This window comes from Ruditapes philippinarum, unplaced genomic scaffold (assembly GCF_026571515.1).
Source record: "Ruditapes philippinarum isolate M1 unplaced genomic scaffold, ASM2657151v2 ctg1002_1_1_1_1, whole genome shotgun sequence".
NCBI lineage: Eukaryota > Metazoa > Mollusca > Bivalvia > Venerida > Veneridae > Ruditapes > Ruditapes philippinarum.
The window spans coordinates 8,597-25,000 of NW_026863932.1; the positions used below are offsets into that span (position 1 = coordinate 8,597).

The 16,404-nt window shown below is 32.1% G+C and overlaps 1 pseudogene; it reads right to left on the reverse strand.

Annotated features, from left to right (window-relative positions):
• Positions 1–1,229: 1,229 nt before the first annotated feature.
• LOC132723867 (maternal embryonic leucine zipper kinase-like) overlaps positions 1,230–16,404 on the reverse strand; it is a 24,861-nt pseudogene continuing 9,686 nt past the window's right edge.

A 16,404-nucleotide genomic window follows, 5' to 3' on the forward strand; every position in this document is an offset into this window, starting at 1 on the left:
GGGGCATTACTCTGCCAAAATTCATTGAACCATGACCAAATTCGAACTTGACCTGTATTTTCTTATGACATATCCATATGTCAAATTTGAGTTGAATGTGTTGTACCATTGGGGAGATAATATACGGAAACTGAAAATTTCATTTTATTTTCAAAGTAAAAGGGGCATAACTCTGCCAAAAATCATCGAACCATGACCAAATTCGAACTTGACCTGTATTTTCTCATGACATATCCATATATCAAATTTGAGTTGAATGTGTGCAACCGCTCTTAAGATAATGAACGAAAACTGATGATGACAGAAGGACAGAACAGGTTACACTATATGCCCCGGCCATACCATGGCGGGGGCATAATGAAGAAAATTAATAACGCTCTCCCTGATCAATTTTGATCCTAGGGCTTTAATTTGAACAAACTTGGCAGACACCCACTAGAAGATTGTTTCATGCTTAATATCTTAGCTGTAGCTCCTTGGGTTTTTTAAAAGATTTTTTTTTTCAATAATACATTTAAGGAAAATCAAAGACCCCCAGGACGGAACCAATTTTAAACCCAGGGCATTTATTTGAACAAACTTGGTAAACAGTCGCTAGAAGATGTTTCAGGCTTAATATCTAAGCTCTAACTCCTTGGTTTTTTTTTTAAAAAGATTTTTTAAAATTTTTACTAGTTACATATAAGGAAAATCAACAACACCATGTGGTGGGGCCAATTTTCACCTCAGTGATTTCATTTGAACAAATTTTGTAGACACTCACTACAAGATGTTTCATGCTTATTATCTAAGCTCTAGCTATCTGTATTATTTAACAAAGAGGATTTTTAAAGTTTTTTGTTTGGTTGCCATGGCAACAAGAGTTCTGCATGGTATTAAATTCTTTGAACAATTTAAAAGCTGACCATTAAAGGAACATTCCCGTGAAGTTTGGGTAAAATTGGCTTAGTGGTTTGTGAAGAGATGTCGTTTAAAGTAAGAGTTTACGGACGCCAGACAAACTGTGATCACAAAGCTCACCTTGTCACAGGTGAGCTAAAAAAACCTCAAAACAAGCCCAAAGGTTTGAATATTGTAAACATATATTATAATATATAGACCACTTAATATTTTTGAAGCAAGATTTGACTTGTGTGTGAATGTATTCATGAAGAAATTTATAGAGAATTAACTTCACAAAAAGTTTAACAGATACAAGGTCTATCCTATAAATTATAACAACAAAACAGTTTCAATTTTTTGCACTTTATTTATGTTAATAAGACATGATTTATACATAAATATTAGACAAGCAGAATATATATTTACAATTCTAAATGTGAGACAATTTGATAAAGACAACTACATTTGTATATACAAAATTACCAAATGCAAAGTTTACTTGGCTTAGAAAAATTTCCTATAATAAAATTTCTGCATAAAACAATGAATAGTGAAATTAAAAGAAAAAGCATTATTACATTTTAATATGCTTTTATTGAATGTGATTTATGAAAAATTACATTTATTCATCATAGGACATATAAACTCTTCTCTTTTTGCCATTATAAGTATATGAAGTATTAAAATCCTGAAAAATCTGATTAACTGAAATACAAGTAAATGACTAGCCATGGTAATTTTTTTTACATTAGTGTAAATGCCTAAAATACAAGGATGATAATTTACAAGGAGATCAAATACAATCGGGCATAATTCACCAAGACCAAAAACATGAAATATTTTAACACCAATGCAGATCAGAAATGTGAAACACAAATTGGATAAGTAGTTTGTTATCACAGAAGGTAAGATGGCAATTTTCCTGCAAATATATATTGATCATTTGTTTACAATTGCCATAACATGCAAGTTTGGAATTTTACAATAAAAACTAAGGTTCAATTTACTGACATTACAACCGTTTAAATAACTGACATAAAAAGTCACTCTAATATTCAACAAAAGGAAACTTTCTCTTACATATAGAGAGACATTTTCAGTATTGTGTATCAATTGACTTGAACACTGAAAGAGTTACGTTCTAGTGAGAAAAAAATAACAAAAAAAACAATAATTTTTCAAAAATCAAATGGATGAAAAGCAAACAATTGTGCCAAAAGTTTTAAAGTTTGATTGTTAATTGAAATCAAATCAAGGCACAGTTTAAATGAAATATTTTTCAGTGCTATATATATTTTATAACTTTGCTCCATCACAGTCTTTTTCCACCTAACATTATAAACACCGTACTAATTACAACTATGTCATTGAGACACTTTTTTTTTCTAATGTTTACTTTTATTATTCTCATGTCAAAATTTGAATCTTTATGTCTATTGAACACAATTCTTGAAAACGAACTTTGTAGTTTCATCAAAGAAAGCACTTATTAAAAATATATATTTGAATATAAAAAGACATGCACATACAATGTCCTGAAATTTTAAAACAAGTCCATAAATACATGATAAGATATATACACAGCTAAAATTTCAACTAGTCACTTATTTATTACCGTATGGCAAATTTCTTCTCATGCAGATAAAAAAAATCACAGCAGCCACATTGTTACCTAAATATTTTCTATTACGGCTATGCAGAACAAATGGCAAGATTGTTAATATTTTCTCCGAAAAGAAAATCTTGTACATTTTCATATCACAACCAACTGTCAAACCATTGATGAATTTAAACATTTCTACTACGGTTACTATATGACTATGTGGCACATTTCATCATTTGTAAGTTCACGATCACACCAAGAGGGATGAGGTACACTCGAGTAGAGATATCACAGAGCACTGTGTAAGTTGTGTTGGGCACTGTTGTTATATATTGTCCAATCAAAATCAGCACATCCTGGTAAAATAAATAGTATTGTTTGCATTATTTTAATTTCTAAATGCTCATTCATGATTGAAATAAACACAAAAATGTAATCTAATGATGTTAAGCAAAATCTACCTTCCATGACAAATATATATAAAATGACAGAATTACAATATGCATAAATAAAAAAAATACTTTTACAACTTGTCTTCTATTATATGTAACATCATATTAAAATGGATGAATCATATCATAATACTTGCTATAAATAAAACTTGTGTTTCTCTAAAATAACACTTGTGTTTCTCTAAAACAACACTTGTGTTTCTCTAAAATAACACTTGTGTTTCTCTTAAATAAAGCTTGTATTTCTCTAAAACAAAGTTGTTATACTTACAATTTAGCAGTGGACAAAATATCCTCGCACAGTTTCTTGTAGTGCCATGTATCACCTTTCACCCTCTTTCTACACACGCCAACAAATGACATCTTGGGTATAGCACAAACTTCTAAATCGAAAGCCAGTTTGACGCGCCCCCAGTCGTCCATCACAGTACAACGTAAAGTATAGCTGAAATCATAATAATACAAATATATCTATCTAGTGAAGGGAAACACAACAAGCATGTGGCTGTTAAATAAAAAGTGACTTCTATCATTGAACAAGAGAAGTCTAGCAATGATGGTCATTTTGATAATGCTTATAAATTAATAAATAAAAAACATTAATTTATTTCCCCAAAGAATAATTAATTCTTTGGTAGCTTGTGGCAATAGTGTGACTTATTTATGTTTATTGGTTTTAAATCAAACTGAGATGAATAAATTCAGATAATGATTTTCAAGCTTCACATGATAAGTCGAAGGACTTCGGAAGGAGCGGTGGCCTAGTGGTTTAAGTGTCTGCCTCTCAACCCAGAGATCATGGGTTTGAGCCCTACTCGGGTCACGACCATGTTTCTTCGTGTGACACCAGTACTGGTTAGGAATGTAAGTTGCAAGAACTTGTTTCGCAATCGAGCTCAAATAAGTATGTTTAAAACCAAAGGACTTTGGGTGCCTCCGTGAATTATTTCAGAAACCTATACTAATGGCACTTGGATATAACAACCAATCCTTGTTGTGATAGATGCTAGATATCTTCCTTATATTGTAAAGGCAAGTTAATGGTATGATTTTAAACCTTCAGCATTGAGTGGCAAGTGATATAGAGGATATTTGTTTAGTTCAGTGTAAGATCGGAATATATTTCACCGAGTGAGCACCAAAAGGTATATTTCACGAGTGGCGCAGCCACGAGTGAAATATGAACTTTTGGTGTTCACAAGGTGAAATATATTTCGATCTTACACTAAACTAAACAAATTTTCTTTTTATTATATGCAAAGAAAAGTTTTAAAAAGACATTAAACCTAATACTAAATGAAAAGCGCGCCAAATAATAATACAACGTGACGTCATTTACGACGTCACGTCGTTAAGTTGGTACCCAGTTATGTGCACGCTGGTATTTCACTGAAACAACGTAAGGGGCTTAACTTCAAAACAGTGAAATTATCAAAGTGGTAATTTCACTGTTTCAAACAGTGAAATTACCAGTTTTATATCACTGATATATTTCTATAAACCACCGAAAAGCATGTAATAAATACATGTATATAGGCCATAAAGATATCTCAAAATCATATAATTAACCTATTATAATTAAACTGAATTTATTTTTGCCAAACATACTTTTTTTAAATATATTTTTTATTTATCATCATACTTACTCGCTCTCTTTAAACGGTATAAACTTCTTCTTCACAGTAGCTTTCAAACTGGCAAAAGCAGTATCAGCATTTGTTTCATTGGTCCTGAATACATTGTGTACAGCCTGAAATATGACCAATAAACACACCTGAAAACAGCTGATAGCATGACACAAGTGCCAATAACATGTTATTAAAAGGCTAGTATTACTAGAAACATGAAATGTATTTATCATCTAGTTTCTTGCAGGTGTTTAAACCAATAGTGTAATTTTATATTTGGCAGACATTCAAAAAGAAAATCAAACCATCCCATGTGTGACAGCAGCTTTACACCCGAAGCAATGACCTCAATGTATGACACTAACCTTGACTTTCCTGGGACCGTCTGATGAAGATCCTCTTTGTTTCTTTGGTGTAAGCATATTGAACACTTTCTCCAGACTGCCAAACACAGAACCCTTCCTCGACTTGCTCGGTGTCGTGTCCATGTGAGCTTTGTATAGATCGTCATCAACGGATGAGGCCCTGTTAGATTTAGGAGGCACTTGTCTATAAGTTACATATAGAGAAACACAAAACAAATTAGCCTTGACCACTGAGTCACTTTGATCGATTTTTTTCCCATCTAGTCTACAATTCTATATTAACCACTGGATATGTATGTGCTTTAAAAGCTATGTGATATATATTTTTCTAGCAAAAGCTGATACCATTGTGCCTTTGTTATATAAATGCAAAATATCTTTTTTCTTTTTTTTATCTTGTTCCTCAAACTGTTTATATTTTAATTTTTGTAAAATTTATGCAAAAAATGAAAAAGTGGAAATCATAATAATAAATATTAGTCACAACATTTATTTTCTATCTTATATCTTGTTTAATTAAGCAATATCAATTGACATTTAAAATGTTGAAAAGGAAACTTAATACGGAAGCTTCATGACACACCTTTTTGTCCCTGTTATAACGACCTTTGACCCATTATATAGATCTCTTGTGTGTGACAATCTTGACAAGCACCCATGCTAGATAAAACTTTTTAAATTCATTAGCTAACTTAAAATAGAACATGATAATGCTTCATGTCCGGTGTTAACCTTTAAAGTTTGCTGGTTTGGTGTAAATCAACATATCATTTCATAATATTCAGAAATTTACTTACAGTATGAGAAATCTATCATATGTAACTAAGAGTTATGGTGAATACAGCAAATCTAGATAGAATGACTAAAGCAGACGGGTCCAGATGCTGTGGCAGAGTCTGCATTGTAAGTTCATTTTGATCTGACTTCCTTAATAATATTTAATGTATAAAATATCTAAAACCTTTAAATGTCTTAATGAAGCCTGAATTGAGAAATCTAAATGTATATGTGTACAAACTCTGTGTATATATCCTGTAACACAGGAATGTGAAAATAACGCAGCAACTGTGCAATAGTAACACTGTATCTATGCATTACATCGCCGTATTAAACGATGTAGTAAATGGACCAATTTATTTCATAATTAAACAAATATAAGAGTTGAATAAGCACACAGGGCTGCTAAGACATCATTTTCCAACCAGAATAATAAATATTTAAAGTCGCTCAATCAGATTTTGTCGGCTTATTTTAGAATAACACAATATGAGTAGTTAGGAAAATGTCCCGGGAGTATACCAAATATCAAATGTATAGTAAGCATTTTTGTATAAAAAAAAACATTGACAAAGCACAAAGGTTGTCTTTCTAATAGTTGCCAGGTATCATGAAAAACATACATATTTTGGAAACTTTTTTTAATGAGGTTTAAGATATGTCTGAGCAGCTGTATATTCTAATTCCATTCTTTCAATTTGATTTACCATTAAGATCTATTAGTCTGTTTACTGTATTGCTCATTTTGGCCATATATTGCACATTTCCTGTGTTCTTTTCACATTCCTGATTTACATGGTGATAAATGAAATGACAAAACTGACTAAGTGATCACAGGCTAGCAAACAAAGCTCTACAACATGTATATATCATAAGCAAAATATTATAAGACACTTTCATACAATTTCCTGCAGCTGTACTTAGGAAACATAACAATTTATTTTTCATTGTAGATTTACCAAATACAGCACTTGAAAACAAATAATGCCAAAATTAATGAATGATTCTTCAAAGAAATCATGAATACTATTTTTTTTTATTTAAAAAAAAAAAGCAAGCAGATATTCATCAAAATAGCACAGAATTTTTGTAAATTGAATTTAAGAATTTTTGTTTGTGTTAAGTGCATGCTTTCAATTGTAGTTTTCTTGGAATATGTAACACAACATAGGTCAATATTTTTTTCCAAACAGGTGCTAACTTTTTTACTTCAGAACTTAAGGAGCATCACACCTTATCATTTTTCCACTCTTCTTTACAAGACTCAAGTAAATAAATGTGTTCTCAATCTAAAGAAAATTCTATTGAATATGTAGAACTTGTTCTAGATATTCTTCTTAAATATATGTGTTAAACTTTAAAGCAAAAGGAGATAAATATTTTGTTTTGTTCAAGATACAAACAAGGAAAACTTCCAAATTTAACACTTTAAACAGCATTTAGTTTTAAAAACTTCTTAATTTGCCTTCAAGCAAGAAATTATGTATTTTTTTTTTTTATAATTTCAACTTTTATGCCAAAAACTGAAAAAAATATACATGTATATAAAAAATTCACAAAAATGCCAACGGTCTCGTTACCTCCCTTTACTACAAAAAGCAATGCAAACTTATATTGGATTACCAAACAACATCAAAGTATGCTATACACAATAAGTATGAAATATAAATGAGCTGCTTCACAACAAAACCAACATAGTGCGTTTGTGACCAGCATGGATCCAGACCAGGCTGCGCATCCGCGCAGTCTGATCAGGATCCATGCTGTTCGCTTACAAACCCTATAACAAGTAGAGAAACTGATAGGGAACAGCATGGATCCTGATCAGACTATGTTGGTTTTGTCATGACACGGCTCAAATCTTACTTCTTTGATGCGCTGAGGGGTGTTTCTTTCTGTAGATTATTTAGTTGTGAATCGTACGACCGTGATGGTGAAAGTGTGCTGTTCAACATGGAACCATTGTGCATCTTCCCTGGTGTGCATACTACGATCAAAGAAATATAACAAAATTGAAGTTCACATATATGGAATGAAAAGAAAGGAATCAATTACACCTATATATGTTTCATTTGAATTTCTATGAATATATTTCATTTGAATTTCTATTGCACCTAAATATGTTTCATTTGAATTTCTATGAATATGTTTTATTTGAATTTCTATTATACATGAATGTTTCATTTGAATTTCAATTACACCTGCTTGAATTTCTGTTTCAACTGAATGTGTTTCATTTGAATTTCTTAACAATTACTTCATAAAACCTTCAGCTTCGTAACTATCCTATAATTTTCGTTGGTTTTCGAGTCACACCAACACTCAAAGGTCATATGGTGAATGTCCAATTGATGGAGCAAGATATCAGCATTGTCTATTCTAGGATTTGGAAAAAAGGGGGGGGGGGGAAATTTTATCAAAAAATGAGAAATGAGAATTTTTTATCTCCCTTCCTAGAATAGACACTGTATCAGGTGCCCATCTGTACAGGTGTAAGACCTGTAACTGAGTAGGCTAGCATGAAAGAAATCAAAAACACAACTTTAAATTATCCTGTAAAAATCATATACCTTGCCATGTAATATTTGAGTTTCTTACATTCATCAAATGTTGCACTACTTAATTCATAAAGATATGCAAAAATAAATAGAACTAGAAAAGTGTTCATAGGACACGGGTGCCCCCACCGCACCACTGATCTGTCAATCTTATGACACTAGGTCAAATATTTTTTGAAAACTAAAATTCTTTAACTAAGGAAAGGGCAAGAACTTTACAAATACTGAATAAATCCACAAGCAAACCCCAAGGTGCATAAGTACACATGCTGACCAACATTCTTGTAACCTTTCAGGCGTACAATGGAAATATATTTTGAGCTATGCATGAACAAGTTGAAAATTGCAAATTTATACTTCTGTAAGTCAAGGGGAATAACTCTAACAAAACTGAAAAAAATGCACAAGCAAAATCATTATTCCTGTAATTTAGTGATGTTGATCATTATTCCTGTAAAGTTGGTTGATTCTAAGTCAAGCACTCAAGGAACAAATAACAACATAATGAAACGGTTTTTACTAAGTCAAGGGAAATAACTCTACAAATACTAGATAAATCCACAAGAGAAACCCAAGGTGCAAAACTAAATATGCTGAGCAACCTTCCCATAAGGTTTAATGACTCTAGGTCAAATACTTTTTGAGTTACATGCGACCCAAGTTGAAAATTGCAAAATTTTACTAAGTCAAGGGCAATAACTCTAAAAATACTAAAAATATCCAGACAAAATACCCAGGTGCACAACTACACATGCTGATCAACATTTCTGTAAAGTTTCATGACTCTAGGTCAAAAACTTTTTGAGTTACATGCAACACAAGTTGAAAATTGCAAAATTTTACTAAGTCAAGGGCAATAACTCTAAAAATACTAAAAATATCCAGACGAAAATACCCAGGTGCACAACTACACATGCTGTTCAACATTTCTGTAAAATTTCATGACTCTACGTCAAATACTTTTTGAGTTACGTGCGACACAAAAGAGAACAGACGGACGGAAGGAAGGACTGACGGACAAGGGTAAATCTAAATGCCCGCCACTAAAGTGGGGGCACAAAAATATAATTGGAATTAAATTGATATTGTACTCTTATGTGCTTCTTAGCTTGTTAACAGCATTTTAAAGCTTTTCTTTTTTTGGTCATTTTTCACAATAAAAACAATTTTTCTGGAAAAGCAAATGGAGCAAATGTTTGTAATTCCAGCACACTATTATTACAGACCTATATCAAATGGAAAATAAATCTTGAAAAAAATATATCTAGTCCCATTGTCGGGAAAAAATAAACCCTCAGTGGAGTCTTTTTTAGCCTCTCCCATCAGTATACTTACATGTATCGTCAAGGGCGACTGGTAACTGTTTAGCCATTAACGGTGATCTAGGTTTCCTATTTTCAAAGTTATTCTGTTCTATAAGGTTCTTGTTATTATTATTCCTTGGTCTAGGTGTTTTATTCTTATAACTTGGAGTCTCTGGTATAAGAAAGTTCTCCTTATTTTCTTTATTGCTGTTTTTATTATCAGAGAATGCAAGTCTTTCTCTGGCTTTCGATTTTGGTCTCTCTGCCCTTGGCGCTGATTTTTCCTGTGTACGACTGCAAACATTTTCCGATTTCTCTACCGGGGTTCTACATGAATCAGCACTTTGACTTCTCGGCTGTAATATTAATCAAATATTAATCAGACAGATAGCCGATATGAAATATTTCATTAAAGATTTAATTACCATTTTGTAGACGCAGACTCCTATAGTTTTAGCAAAATATTAAATTTTGCAGTGATAAAATTTCATAAACTAAAATTTATAAAGATAGAAAAAATAACTAAAACTCAAAGTCCACACTTTACAGACAGGCAGCATGTGGTCTGTATTAATCTTTTTTAACTATTTTGACCTTGAATTTTTTATTTTCTGTGTACAATTCATTAAAATTGTTGATCAAATACCTTAAATGATTTTGCTCAAATCCAATACAAACTAATTACAATTCCAAATGTCAAATATTGATATCTTTTCCAGATTTATGACACAAAAATTCTTGGTCAAGAATAGAAGTTATTATGAGAAAAAAGATTAAATATCTAATACTAATTGCAATGGTTACACTTAATAATTTTGCTTATTTTGCTAAGTTCATAGAGGATGTTTGCTTGTTTTGACTAAGTATGTTATAAATCACACTGAGAAGTGAGAAAATTGCAGTATTTTCACCAGCCCTGGGTGAAAATGTAGATATTTTCTCACTTAAATGTGATCTATATAACATATTCAAGGGAATTTGTTTTTGTTATTGTAAGTTCTATAAGTAAAATAACATTTTTAATGATTTCACTAGTGCGCAGCAAACAGCCACACTAAAAGATCACATCAGAAATTCAAACGCTTTTTTGTTGTCTCTGAATCGTGAAATAATGCCAAAAAGATCAAATGAGCCACGTTATGACAAAACCAACATAATGGGTTTGCTACCAGCATGGATCCAGATCAGACTGTGCAGATGCGCAGGCTGGTCTGGATCCATGCTGGTCGCAAACCCATTATGTTGGTTTTGTTGTGAACGGCTCAAATGTATTTAAGCATAGTTATTAATATATACACTGGAGCCCCATTAAAACAAGCCCCGTTATAATGCTAACCTCAGTATAATGCTCATAGGCCTTGGCAGTGTATATGCTAACAAGAAGTAAGTTTTATTGCCCACACTGCGAGTATTATGGATTTTATTTCATGGATAAAACCCGGCATTTCACTTCTTCGCAATAAAATTGATACATTATATTAAGCATCACCAAATCAATGTTTAGTACAACAGTAAATTTTTTTATCTCAACTTGGCTATTCTTGTTACTCAAATATTTACGCCAAAATTAAAACACCCAGGCTAGCCATTATTGCTACTGATCAAGGCTCTTTTAAAAAGAGAAGTGGTATACCCTAGGTGTATCTTGCGACTGTTTGTGTTGTTGTTGTATCAACCTTACAGGTCGTCCCTTTAATTTCTTCTCCAGTAATAAAAAGTATGTAGATGTCAGGTAGTCAAACTTCCACTGAAATAAACAGAGGACATTGAATGAAAGTAGGTTCAATAAGTTTTTCATTTGAAGTATTTAATAATTTCTTTTTAAAACTTTCAGTTTTGTAACTATCCTATATTTTTTGTTGTTTTTCTAGTCACACCAACAATCAAAGGTCATATGGTGAATGGCCATTTGATGGAGCAAGATCTCTGGTGCCCATCTGTGCATGCATAAGACCTGGTCTTATCCTTTATGACTCTTACGGCACAAATGCTGGACCAAAACAGTTATTTACAGTCACAAACATTGCTTTTTAAAATGTTTCAAAAACAAGACTGGGGCCTTTCTAGAATATATCATACAAACAAACAAGTATTTGTAACTTATACCATCCGATCATACCTAAATGACAACTGAATATATTCACAGTTATACACACCTGTTGAACGTCTGTTTCCATTTCCTGTTTAGACTTCCCATAATGCACTGCTAGTTCTGTAATGCAGTCATCGTCAACTTTCCGCTATAAATACAAATGAGTGTTTAATGGACTCCATATATACAACATAAAGAGTTTTAGACAAATTATCCAAACCAAAGTGAAGTAATAAAAAATTCTAGTATATTTTGTTATTCCTTATAACATGTCCAAAAATTCTAAGTTTTTTTTTTTTTTTCCATTGAGAGATTTTTTTAAGTACATATGTATTTTGATTTTATTATACCAGAGTTTTTTTTTCCAATTATTTTACCCAGAGTTTTTTTTCATTCTATAGCAGATGCAATTGAAGGGCTGCTACTCTTTAGGCACAATTATTTCAAATAATGCACCTTTTTTCTAAAAATTCAATTTACAGTTTTTCTTCCCCTATTGAAAAAATAATTTACTTTACCCCAAATTTAAGGAGAACTCCTTCTCCAGCCTGTGTAAAAAAGCTCTGTCTACAAGCTTACTGTATTTTTCTATGAGGAGAATTTCTAAAACTAAATGAGAGTGTAAAAACAGCAATATGTAACACAGTTACCCTATATTTACTGTTCCATTCTACAGGTATGTCTACACCTTTCATTAACCAGGGATGCTCCACGAGCTGGTTGATGGTAGCTCGACGTTTTGGGTCCACTTGTAACATAGCCTGTATTAACTCTTTACTCTCACCGGACAACCAGGAAGGTGTGTCGTATTTCCCACTCTGAAGTCATCATTCATAAATCATGTTGTAATTCAAGATGTGGTAATTATATTTAATGGAAACAAATATAGATTAACAGATTGTGAGAGGTTTTTGCATCAACCCCATGCAAATACTAGATTAAAGTGGTGTTTGTCTTAGGAAAAAGATTAACATAGCAAGGTTAAATATGATTAATAATTACTTTGCAAATTCTTCAGGAAATCATGAATACCATAAAATTAAACAAATGACATAATTAAAAAATTTAGATGATCTATAATGCTTATAATGTCTCCAGCATAAATATATTTCCAATTAAACAAGTGACATACATCTAAACAATTTAGAATGATCTTGTAACGTTTTGTTATGTCTTAAGCATAAATATATTTTCCCCTCTTGCTAAGTTGAAAGTCAAGAGACTCCAAATAAATACTGGTGTGGAAATATTGACCCGCGCGTCACGACAAAACCAACATAGTGCGTTTGCCGACCAGGCATGGATCCAGACCAGCCTGCGCATTTCCGCGCAGTCTGATCAGGATCCAGCTCTGTTCGCTATTAGTTTTTTTATTGATAATAGGATCTTTAAGCGAACAAGCATGGATCCTGATCAAGACTGCGCAGAAGGGCGCAGGCTGGTCTGGAAATCCATTGCTGGTTGGGCAAACCCATTATGTTGGTTTTGTCCGTGACACGGCTCAATTATTGGTGAGCATTGCGATTTTTATTACATGACAAGCAAAATTTTTGCAATACCTTTGGGCCAAGTTGAACAATCTGGTGATTTTCAGAAGAAGTATTGACTGAGGTCCATTTTTAAAACTAAATATGTTGACCTCAACTATCAAATTTTTTTTACAAATTTGACAATTATAATTTGGTAATTTTTTGCTAAATATACAACCTGTATTTTTCTTGTAAAGCTTGTGGAATATTCCCTCATCATTCAAAAGGGAGACATAAACCACATAATAATGATACAAACAGGATTCCCCCAATACTTCCATAATATCAGCCTGTAAGATAATGTAATCAAACAAGGAAACATTGTTGGCAAGTCAGATTTTTAATTTTCTCCTATCCAAGCAAAATCATTGAATATACATATAATAGCTTTCGTTAAAGTTTTCATACAAGCAACTGTAAAAAGAATACTAACAAACGAAAAAGTGAATTTTAAGAAAACGATCATTTCCTATACATTCTTTTGTCATTGCAGCAATGGTATTTTTCAGTTATAAACAAGTTATCAGAGCCTAATTACGCTCTTTCTCCTTTTCTTTTGGTTCCATTCATATCTAAAATCGCAATTCATCAGAGTTAAGTTAAATGAAACTATATATACCTCAGCACCCAGATATTCTTTCCCAGAAATGAGTTCAGGAGCTGCGTAAGCTGGGCTGCCGCAACATGTATACAAATGGTTCTCCATGCCACCCTGTATAAACAATTTCAAAAATATTCATATGCTACCTTTTTTTGGTTTATTTGATAATTACAGTGCAAGATCAATGAAGCCCATAAAAATCCTTTTCATTTCTATAAATCTACATGTATGTCTGAGAATTGATATACCTTTTAAATTACTTTTATAGTCATTAAAATTTGATTGTTCGATTTTTACGCAAATTTTCATTTTTTTTTTATCTTGCTGGTTGGTCCACCTAACTGGCTTTCCTTGATTACTAACCAAATTAAACCAATAATTACCTATTACTCTTTAAGTTACCAATTACTAAACCCACATGATTTCTGTATCAGCAGTGAGAGACAAATGATCATAAGATTCAATGTTCAAAAACAATGCTCTCCCTATTTAGCTAAGCCGGCGGACTTTAAAAATTAAATATTGTTAGTAACTACAGAAATCATTTTTTTTTACATCTTTGAAACATAAAGCAAAAGCCAATGTGACACAATTACTTACTCTAGGTTTTGCACAGAGGCCAAAGTCTATAAGTTTTAAATTTTGTTCCTCATCTAGTAACAAAGTTCTCTGGTTTGAGATCTCTATGGGCGTAACCCCTGGTTGTGTATGGTAAGCCACAGCTGAAACAATCCTTGACGGAAGAATATTCTAGCCTCCTCCTCTCCCTAGTCTGTCTTTGGCCACAATGTAATCAAACAGTTCTCCTTCCGGACAATACTGTCAATAAAATCAAATAGAAAATAGCATATTATCATATACAAGTATATACAGAAAGAATGGAATTATTCCATATGCAGTATTATGGGCAAGCCAATAATTTATTTATAATGAGAGTTTCTGTATAAACAATTTGACAGAGCTCCCATTAAATTCCAAAATTTGGAAGTCAGAGACTGCAAAATGTCAGACACTGGAAGTCACATTATATAGGTAAAGAAGGAAAAGGGTTATATTTTGGAAGTCACAAGTCAAAATCAGGAGCAAATATCTCTCAAACTTCCACTAGTGGAGGCCCTGAGAGGAGATAGCATACTGGACTATTCAAAAACTGGATGTAGTAAAGAAAATCAAAAAACTATGGCAATCAACAACAATAAAACAAATATAATATAAAAACTTCAAGTGACATTATGCACTCATAAATTTTTATAGTCAAGTTGAGCTGAATTGACTTTATATTTCAAAAGATTGACTGCTTTAAATGATGTTTGACAAACAGATTATATTGGAAAATGTTTAGGATGAACCTTTTAAAATCTGCCTAAAATATAAAAAACTGCCCCACTCTTTTATAAATAGAAACGTTACGGGCAAAGTCTAAAATGATATTCATTAAATTTTGTTTGAATCCAGTGGTAATTTATTGTTTATGCAAAGTAAAATTTATTAAATCAAAAAGGAATGATGGCAAAAAAGAAAATTTATTTTGACTCTCACCTGTCCACTCACTATATACCTTCAGATGGGCATAATGTCACTTTAAGAAATATATTTCTGTATCAATACCAAGAAGCACTCAATGTCCCAACTTTCTCATACAATGCAAATGCATGATTAAAGAACCTTACCTCTAGAACCATGTAAAAACGGTCTGTAGTTTCTATCACCTGGTATAATTTACAAATATGCTGATGGCATAAATCCTGCATTGCTGCAATCTCTGTCTTCACTCTAGGAAGATCTTCCTACAATAAAGATCACAGACTGTCAACTATATCACTATATTTTGGCCACCAGTTTCATCAAAGATCTGACATGCAATTAGCTGAATTTGGGGAGAAAACAAGAACATGTTCGGTAAACAAAAATGCCCCCAGCCCAGACTCTTGCCAGACACAAATTTTCAAAAAAGGTTAACAGCCCAGGGATAACAAAAATAGCAACAAAAACAGTCAAAATTTGTATTTTCAAATTCATATATGTACCTTTTGGACTCTTTTAAGTAAAGAATAGTCAATTAACAACACTGATGACAATGGGATTACTTAACTCGCCATCTAATTTAAATTAAAAGAAACATGGCATGAAATTATGTCAGACTGAAGAATGTGCCTAAAATTTTAGGAATCAGATCCATGGCAGCAACTTGAAATGAAAATTGATTATATATACCATAATTACAATTATTTTCATTCTGATAAAACCCAAGTAATAGAACATAAAATATTAACTGGTGCATCGATCATTGAAAAAAATCACCAGATACTTCTTTGTTTTCAATTACAGCAAAGAACGCTTTTTTACTCACCCCTAGAGATCTTTTATCCATGATTTTTATAGCAACCTTTTCTCCTGTCAAAGAATGATATGCCAGCTTCACCTTTGCAAAACCACCTGTTGAAATATTAGACAACAGTCATATTGACATATAATGAAAAGTAATTCAAATCAGCTTGTAATTCAATTTTTTCTTTCAGCAGTAGTAAAACTATTGTCACATAGATAACATGTTTCTCAGGAATTCTTAACTTAAAGAAAAGCTTTCATGAAATTCATCTTTAATCTACATAG